Here is a 6,000-nt window from a genome sequence, read left to right on the forward strand (position 1 = left end):
ACAGCCTTGTTTGGACTAGGGGTCCATGCAAGTGCCGACAGACACGGAGGCCTGAGTTTGAATCCCAGCTGCCCATCAGAGCCAAGCATGGCTGTGTGGACCCAAACGCTCAGTGTTTGGAGGGTCGTAGAGCAACAAGCCAGCCCACGCTGGGTGAGCTTGAGGGAGACTGTCACGGAGAAGGCAGGCTGGTAGTGGTGGCACACTCCCTCAGTCCCAGCACTCTGAATGCAGAGACAGGAGGATCTCTGAGACGGAAGCTGGCTCAGGTCACCTAGGGCTACACAGCCAGATTCTGTTAAAAAACAAAAGCAAAGAGACACCCCACGACCTACTCTGGCCTCAACAGACCGTGTTCCTGTACTCCTCACACACACACAAACACTCGTTACTCTAACATTGGGAAGAGTCACCTACAGAGTGAGACAGGCACCAAACAAGACCAAGCACCAGGTACCGTGGCACCTGCCTGTCATCCCAGCATGAGGGACTTGAAGGCCTGGTTTACATACATGGTGAGCTCAGGGGTTAGCTTCAGCCATGTGACAGCAAGCCAGAAAAAGAGGTCATGTAATTTGCCCCACCCAACTGTCAGCCTTCAGGCTGTGCAGTGTGACAAGGTTGACTTCTGGGCTCTGCCACAGCTGGGGTCATGGGATATTTGCAGCAGCTCTAGCTTAGGCGTCCCTGGCACAGCCCCTGGTTGCCAGGGACACATTTCAGCACCTCCAGAACCAGTGACATCCCTTGGCCAGTGCTCCCAAGTCTCCTTAGTCCACACTACTGGAAGGTGGGCACCAGCGGGCTCCTGGAAGGTGGGCACCAGCGGGCTCCTGGAAGGTGGGCACCAGCGGGCTCCTGGAAGGTGGGCACCAGCGGGCTCCTGGAAGGTGGCTGGCTGCCAGCTCCCTGCTCCTTTCCCTGTCCTCACAGAGCAGGTGAGCCGCCTCTGGGCACAGATGCAACTCATTCCTGGGTCACCATGGCTTCAGAGACAGGATGACAGTGGGGCTCTGGTTTCTACCTGCTTCCAGGGAAGGGAGGAACCTGCAGTGCCAACACTGGGACTCTGGGGACAGAGGCAGGCGAGGGAGGAGCCTGCCTTACTGGGCGGTCCGCTCAGGGCTGCCTCTTGCTTCAAGGCTGTCCCCATGCAGTGGGTCACTGGGCAGGTGGTGAAATACAAGCCAAGGCCTCACACTTCAAGACCCTGGGGGAGGCTGGCACTCTGCCTGCCTCAGTTTTGTCCTTAAAGATGAAGGGGCTGGAGAGAGGGCTGGGGTTATAAGCACTAGCTGCACTTCCATAGGTTCTGAGTTCAGTTCCCAGTAACCAAGTGGTGGCTCACAACCATCTGTAATGAGATCTGATGCTCTCTTCTGACATGCAGGTAGAGTACTCATCTATTAAGAAATAATAAATAAAAGGTTAAAGGACATAGCTCCTGAGAACAGAATCTTGACCCAAAAGTTCCCGTGTAACCCAGGTTGTCCTCCAACTCACTGTAGCTGAGGATTGCCTTGCAGATGGGATGGGTGCTGGCTATGGAACCAGGGCTGCCACCTCAGTGCTAAGTGGCCACTAGCCATTTAGCAAAAGCCCTCCAAATCTGTTTTGCTGCTTGTTTTGAGATAGTCTGTATAGTCCAGGCTGGCCTCAAACTCACTGAGACTAGCCTGCCTCTTTCTCCTGAGTGAGTGGATTGAAAGTGTGGCCACTATTACCAGCCCAGAATTCTGTTTGTTGTCTCCTGTTGCCTTTGTAGCGCGAGAAATAGACAGTCCCCTGCCGGCTCAGGTTGGAGCAGATGGAGCTGCAGGGCCTGCCCGTTGATGTCCTATCTCCATTGGGAGCAGTCGGCTCCTTTGACCTCACCCCACATCTCCCACAGCCTTGCTGTCCTCACTTTATGCAGCACAGATAACTGGGGCTCTTCCAGGGACCCTTAAAAAATCACTCTCTCCTGGGAGCCCACAGTCCCTGAGAGCCAAGGGTTCCTCAGAGAGGTGCATTGCAGCCCATCCTTGTAGAGGTCCCACATAAACCCAGCTGGAACCTGGCATTGGTGGCACACACTTGCCATCCTAGCACTTGGAAGGTGGAGGCAGGAGGATCAGGAAGTTTCACATCTATTGCCAGCTGCATACGGAGCTTGATGCTAACCTTGGCTACTTGGGATTTTACCTGGGGCTGCTGGGTAGGTGTTCCAGTGTGCACCATTAATCCCAGCACTCGGGAGGCAGAGGCTGGCAGCTCTCTGAGTTGAGGCCAGCCTGCAAGCAAGTTCCAAGACAGCCAGGCTACACTGCCTCAGAAGGTCCTTGCAGTACCAACGGAAAGAGCGTCTCGATGACCACTGATGCTAGTTGGTACTTCCAGGATTTGGGAGACTGAGGCAGAAGAATTGCCCTGAATTCTAGGCCAGGTAGTACTAGAGAGAGAGTCCTTGTTTCAGAAAGTAAACAGGGATTGGTGAGTTGGCTCAGCCATGAAGTGCCTGCTGTGCAGTCTTGGATCCCCAACACCCACATAAATACTATGCATGGCAGCATACTCCTAAAACCCCAGTGCCATGGAGACTGCAGCAACAGAACCCCTGTGCTCACCAGCCAGGCAGCCTGGGGAGGAATCCATGGGCTGCACTTGAGAATGCTGCCTACAACACTGGCTTCAGTGTACACACATGAAAACAAACCAAGATATTTACAGCATGGTGCCACATGTCTCCTCCATGTGTGGGCTCTGACCGTAGTCACAGCCACAGAACTGTATTTCTCTTGCATCAGAATCTTCTTACAAAGACTCTGCCCAGGAGGCTGGGTCCCTTCAACAGACACAACTGGTTTCTTCCTTTGGCCTTGAGAAACTTTCGCCATTTTTTCTTCTGGATCCTTTTAAGGTTGGGTGTGTCAGTCAGTGTGTGTGTGTGTGTGTGTGTGCAGTGCCTGTAGTGGCCAGAAGAGGGAATTAGATTCTGGGAGCTGAGATTACAGGTGTTTGTGAGCCCCTGATATAGGTGCTGTGAACCAAATTTGCAATCTTTGAAAGAGTCACAAGTGTCCTAACTGCTAGGCTATTTCTTCAGCCCTAACCCTGCTTTTGTTTATTGTAAAGGGCGGCTTTTCCTTGCCAGCCGCTTTGGTTTATCACCCGCCAGTCGCCTGGGCTCTGCCACATTGTAGTCCCCAAATAACACACAAGACGCTGTATTAATTATGAAGCTGTTGGCCTTGCTTGTTTCTTACTGGCTAGCTCTGACTTAAGTAAATACCCCATAATTGTTAATCTAAGAATTTCTCTTACCGGAGAATAGTTCTGGGCTTCCTACCTCATGGTGTTACATCTTGACTCTCTGTTCCTCCTACCCAGAGTCCTCCTGGACTCCTAGTCCCACCTATCTGACTTCCCTATTGGCCAACAGTGCTTTATTGACATAATCACAGGACTTCCCCAACATCTCCTCTTTTCTGTCTAAACAAAAAGAAAGGTCTTAACTTTAACACAGTTAAATTGTATATAACAGAACAGTTATCAAGTAAGAACACAGTTACAACATTTTGTCTATCAACATTTAGCAAGATTTACAGAAAATATCATCTATCTCATTCTTGTGAGTCCAAAAGCTTAGCTTTTATCATAACTAAGGAAAACTATAATTATAACTATCTGCCTTCAACTCTATCAAAGACCACAGAAGGATAATATATAATCAGTAGGATTGACAGAGACATCTTACTGCCTGAACAGTCACCCAAAGTTCCTCTGTAATGTTGGGGCATCAATCAATCTTCAGCCCATAGGCCACAATAGGCTTAAGTGAGGCTTCCTGACTCAACATAAAAAAAAAAAAAAACCCAAAGCCAACAGTGCTTTATTGACATAATCACAGGACTTCCCCCATCAGTTTATTATTATTTTATTTATTGGTACTTCATTTATCTTTTTATTTATCACAGGACAACTCTGGGGAGCCCCTTCACCATGTAGCACTCAGAACTCAAGCTCAGGTCACAAGCACAGTCACTTGTCACCTGCTTAGCCATCTCCATGGCCATTTAGGGATGCAACCATGCTCCCCAGCCCCTGCTTCTCCTCGGGTTTCCCCCACAGGAGACACGGGGATCCCCTCTTCGTGTGTTACTGGCCTCATCTTTGCTTGTGCTGTTCCTCTGCTTTGGCTTCTCCAACGCGCCACTCAGGGAAGCAGGCTGGCTGGGGCGGGCTCTCAGAGCCTCAGTTGAGCTTGCTGTGACCCAGGTCAGGGAGCCTGGAAGAAAGCAGTGCAGAAAGCAAACGGGCAGACTAAACCTCATGGCTGGGACTTCAAGGGAGGTGTGCTGTCTCAGATCAGATCCACAGCCCACAAGAAAGAGCCGGAAGTGCAGGAGGAAGCCCCGGCACGGCGTCAACCCCCCCCTTGCCATCTCGGTGAGCCCCAGCCAGCAGCCCTGTGTGTGCTTGCTTTAGCTGGGAGTCCTGCTGAGGGCACTTCCTGGGGTAAAGTGCAGCCAGCCCAGCTAGGAGTGGCAGGGTCCTGTTTCCCCCCACTGGACAGTTTACTGTAGGTTTTGTGAACATACTTATTTACTTGTTTAACTTATTTGTTTTGTAGTACAGGGGCTGGACCACCTCAGGGCCTTTGTACGTGCCAGACAAATACAGAGCTGTACCACCACCCTCATCTCTAACGTGTGCATGCATGTATAATATATGTGTCTTCGTTGTTTTTGGTTTTTCAAGACAGGGTTTCTCTGTGTAGCCCTGGCTGTCCTGGAACTCGCTCTGTAGACCAGGCTGACCTCGAACTCACAGAGATCCGCCTGCCTCTGCCTCCTGAGTGCATCACCACATGTATTTGACTTCAGGGACTCGAACTCCAGTTCCCAGGCTTGGCAGCAAGTGACTTAACCTGAGGAGCAAGCATCTCCTGACCCCTGATCTCTCCCTGAACTTGACACTCACTGTTCTGTCCAGGCTGGCCAGTGAGTCCGGGAATCCTCCTGTCTCTGTTGCCTCCCCAGTGCTGGGGTTGCAGGGCCAGTAGCTGTCACCCTTCAGCTTTTTCTGTGGGTGCCAGAGATTCGAGGTCTTCATGCCTGTCTGTGCTGGGGGTCCAGGGTCGGGGCTTCCACTGAGGGTGACAGAATGTTCTGGAATCAATAGTCTTGCTACCCTGAGGACGTGTGAAAATGTGTTTACCGAGTCCTGAGTGCTTAGAGAGTAAATAGTGAGCTCTCCTCACTCCACAGAGCCCTTCAGCATAGCCCAGCCCACTCACTGGATCCCACACTCTGGTGGCCTCGCTTTCCCCCAGGTGACCTGTCGCTCTGGTCACCTGACACAGCACCTGTCCGGGCGCGATCAGGCCCCGCGGGGGCGCTAGGGCACCCAGGTACGTGGGTGTGTTGTTCCTGGCTGCTTGCCAGGCTTATCCAGGGGTGTGTCTGTCCCCAAGGCCGGGGACCAGGTAGGCAGGCCCAGTCTCCACCTGCAGGAAAGGGCGTGGGGGTGGGGTGGAATGGGCAGGACCGAGCAAACATTGGGTCTGGGACGCAGGTGCTGAGTCCCTAGGGGAGGGATGCAGAGAGAGAGAGTGGGAGGGAGGAAGGGAGGGAGGGAGGAGGGGGGTGAGGGAGAGAAACAGAGCGACAGAGGAGGAGAGAGGAGAGAGGGAGAGATCTGTGTGTGTGGTTTGTGTGTCTCCGTGTGTGTGGTTTGTGTGTGTGTGTGTGTGTGTAAGTGTATCTCTGTGTGTGTAAGTGTGTATCTGTGTGTGTGTGTGTGTGTGTGTGTGTGTGTGTGTTGAGTCAGGGTCTCTTTAGGAGTGCTGGCCATCCTGGCACGCTCAGCCGCCGGGGGCAGTCCTGAGCAGCGTCCATCCTGGTGGACTCTGGATGGAGAGTGTCCCCAGCTGGGACACTTCGGTGACCCACATCCTGTTCTGCTAGGGACGTTGCCCCGCCCCTGCCACTGGGTGGGGAGGGGACTTTCGGGGGTGGT

The sequence above is a fragment of the Mesocricetus auratus genome, unplaced genomic scaffold (genome assembly GCF_017639785.1).
Source record: "Mesocricetus auratus isolate SY011 unplaced genomic scaffold, BCM_Maur_2.0 Super-Scaffold_100676, whole genome shotgun sequence".
NCBI lineage: Eukaryota > Metazoa > Chordata > Mammalia > Rodentia > Cricetidae > Mesocricetus > Mesocricetus auratus.